This window comes from Phalangium opilio, unplaced genomic scaffold (assembly GCF_054372755.1).
Source record: "Phalangium opilio isolate 3A_F unplaced genomic scaffold, DU_Popi_V2 ptg001675l_1, whole genome shotgun sequence".
Lineage (NCBI taxonomy): Eukaryota > Metazoa > Arthropoda > Arachnida > Opiliones > Phalangiidae > Phalangium > Phalangium opilio.
Genome location: NW_028324261.1, coordinates 193,511 through 197,233, shown reverse-complemented (window position 1 = coordinate 197,233; position 3,723 = coordinate 193,511).

The following is a 3,723-nucleotide window of genomic DNA, read 5'->3' as shown; positions in this document are numbered from 1 at the left end:
ATTGCTTAACAGCCGAACGCGCTAACCATTGAACCACGGAAGCTCAGAAAATAAATGGTTATCACGTATTATGGAAAAAGTTTGACTTTTCACGCTACATCTGAGACCTCACAACACCGCTCCCGGATGGGCTCGAACCACCAACCTTTCGATTAACAGCCGAACGCGCTAACCTTGAGCCACGGAAGCCCAAAAATTAAATGTTCGTCAGGACAATAAATAAAAATGTACCTCGATTTTTAATAACATTTTCAAAATCGACGTTTCACGGCCAAAGAAGCATATTTTGAGTATTTCTTCACTATTTTCAAATATAACCACTGAAACCATTATTTTTATACTTTATGCTTTAATTCAAGCAATGTAACGATATTCATTCAAAAAACTGTTAAAAATCATTTTTCAATAAGAAATCGTATTCACGGATTTTGTGTCTTGAAGAAGAAAAACCTGCGATTTTTTCGGAACTTTTTTGAATGCATTTTTTTCTGGAGAAATTTTTGACCGAATTCAGCTTAATTCCCTATAAAACACTAATTAAAAGTGATATCATCTCCAGAAAAAAAAAATTTCTCCAGAAAAAAAAGCATTCAAAAAAGTAATGTTTTTAAAAATCGAGGTAAAATTTTAATTATTGTTCAATCGAGATGAAATCACTTTCAATGAGTGTTTTATAGGGAATTAAGATGAATTCGGTCAAAAATTTCTCCAGAAAAAAATTCATTCAAAAAAGTAACGAAAAAATCGCAGGTTTTTCTTCTTCAAGACACAAAATCCGTGACAACGATTTCTTATTTAAAATTGAATTTTAACAGTTTGTTGAATGAATATCGTTACATTTGCTTGAATTAAAGCAAAAAGTATAAAAATAATGGTTTTCAGTGGTTATTTTTGAAAATAGTGAACAAATACTCAAAATGTTTTTCTTAGGCCGAGTTACGTCGATTTTGAAAATGTTATTAAAAATCGAGGTAGATTTTTATTTATTGTTCAATCGAGATGAAATCACTTTTAATGAGTGTTTTATAGGAAATTAAGCTGAATTCGGTCAAAAATTCTACAGAAAAAAATGCATTCAAAAGTGTACCGAAAAAATCGCATGTTTTTTTTCTTCAAGATACAAAATCCGTGACAACGATTTCTTATTTAAAATTGAATTTTAACAGTTTGTTGAATGAATATCGTTACATTTGCTTGAATTAAAGCAAAAAGTATAAAAATAATGGTTTCAGTGGTTATTTTTGAAAATAGTGAAGAAATACTCAAAATATGCTTCTTTGGCCGTGAAACGTCGATTTTGAAAATGTTATTAAAAATCGAGGTACATTTTTATTTATTGTTCAATCGAGATGAAATCACTTTTAATGAGTGTTTTATAGGGAATTAAGCTGAATTCGGTCAAAAATTTCTCCAGAAAAAAATGCATTCAAAAAAGTACCGAAAAAATCGCATGTTTTTCTTCTTCAAGATACAAAATCCGTGACAACGATTTCTTATTGAAAAATTTAATTTTAACAGTTTTTTGATTGAATATCGTTACATTTGCTTGAATTAAAGCAAAAAGTATAAAAATAATGGTTTCAGTGAATATATTTGTAAATAGTGAAGAAATACTCAAAATATGCTTCGTTGGCGGTGAAACGTCGATTTTTAAAATGTTATTAAAAATCGAGGTACATTTTTAATTATTGTTCAATCGAGATGAAATCACTTTTAATGAGTGTTTTATAGGGAATTAAGCTGAATTCGGTCAAACATTTCTCCAGAAAAAAATGCATTTAAAAGTGTACCGAAAAAATCGCATGTTTTTTTTTCAAGATACAAAATCCGTGACAACGATTTCTTATTTAAAATTGAATTTTAACAGTTTGTTGAATGAATATCGTTACATTTGCTTGAATTAAAGCAAAAAGTATAAAAATAATGGTTTTCAGTGGTTATTTTTGAAAATAGTGAACAAATACTCAAAATGTTTTTCTTAGGCCGAGTTACGTCGATTTTGAAAATGTTATTAAAAATCGAGGTAGATTTTTATTTATTGTTCAATCGAGATGAAATCACTTTTAATGAGTGTTTTATAGGAAATTAAGCTGAATTCGGTCAAAAATTCTACAGAAAAAAATGCATTCAAAAGTGTACCGAAAAAATCGCATGTTTTTTTTCTTCAAGATACAAAATCCGTGACAACGATTTCTTATTTAAAATTGAATTTTAACAGTTTGTTGAATGAATATCGTTACATTTGCTTGAATTAAAGCAAAAAGTATAAAAATAATGGTTTCAGTGGTTATTTTTGAAAATAGTGAAGAAATACTCAAAATATGCTTCTTTGGCCGTGAAACGTCGATTTTGAAAATGTTATTAAAAATCGAGGTACATTTTTATTTATTGTTCAATCGAGATGAAATCACTTTTAATGAGTGTTTTATAGGGAATTAAGCTGAATTCGGTCAAAAATTTCTCCAGAAAAAAATTCATTCAAAAAAGTACCGAAAAAATCGCAGGTTTTTCTTCTTCAAGACACAAAATCCGTGAATACGATTTCTTACTGAAAATTGAATTTTAACACTTTTTTGAATGAATATCGTTACATTGCTTGAATTAAAGCAAAAAGTATAAAAATAATGGTTTCAGTGGTTATATTTGAAAATAGTGAAGAAATACTCAAAATATGCTTCTTTGGCCGTGAAACGTCGATTTTGAAAATGTTATTAAAAATCGAGGTAAATTTTTAATTATTGTTCAATCAAGATGAAATCACTTTCAAAGAGTGTTTTATAGGGAATTAAGCTGAATTCGGTCAAACATTTCTCCAAAAAAAATGCATTCTAAAGTGTACCGAAAAAATCGCATGATTTTTTTCTTCAAGATACAATATCCGTGACAACGATTTCTTATTGAAAATTGAATTTTAACAGTTTTTTGAATGAATATCGTTACATTGCTTGAATTAAAGCAAAAAGTATAAAAATAATGGTTTCAGTGGTTATATTTGAAAATAGTGAAGAAATACTCAAAATATGCTTCTTTGGCCGTGAAACGTCGATTTTGAAAATGTTATTAAAAATCGAGGTACATTTTTATTTATTGTTCAATCGAGATAAAATCACTTTTAATGAGTGTTTTATAGGGAATTAAGCTGAATTCGGTCAAACATTTCTCCAGAAAAAAATGCATTTAAAAGTGTACCGAAAAAATCGAATGTTTTTTTTTCAAGATACAAAATCCGTGACAACGATTTCTTATTTAAAATTGAATTTTAACAGTTTGTTGAATGAATATCGTTACATTTGCTTGAATTAAAGCAAAAAGTATAAAAATAATGGTTTTCAGTGGTTATTTTTGAAAATAGTGAACAAATACTCAAAATGTTTTTCTTAGGCCGAGTTACGTCGATTTTGAAAATGTTATTAAAAATCGAGGTAGATTTTTATTTATTGTTCAATCGAGATGAAATCACTTTTAATGAGTGTTTTATAGGAAATTAAGCTGAATTCGGTCAAAAATTCTACAGAAAAAAATGCATTCAAAAGTGTACCGAAAAAATCGCATGTTTTTTTTCTTCAAGATACAAAATCCGTGACAACGATTTCTTATTTAAAATTGAATTTTAACAGTTTGTTGAATGAATATCGTTACATTTGCTTGAATTAAAGCAAAAAGTATAAAAATAATGGTTTCAGTGGTTATTTTTGAAAATAGTGAAGAAATACTCAAAATATG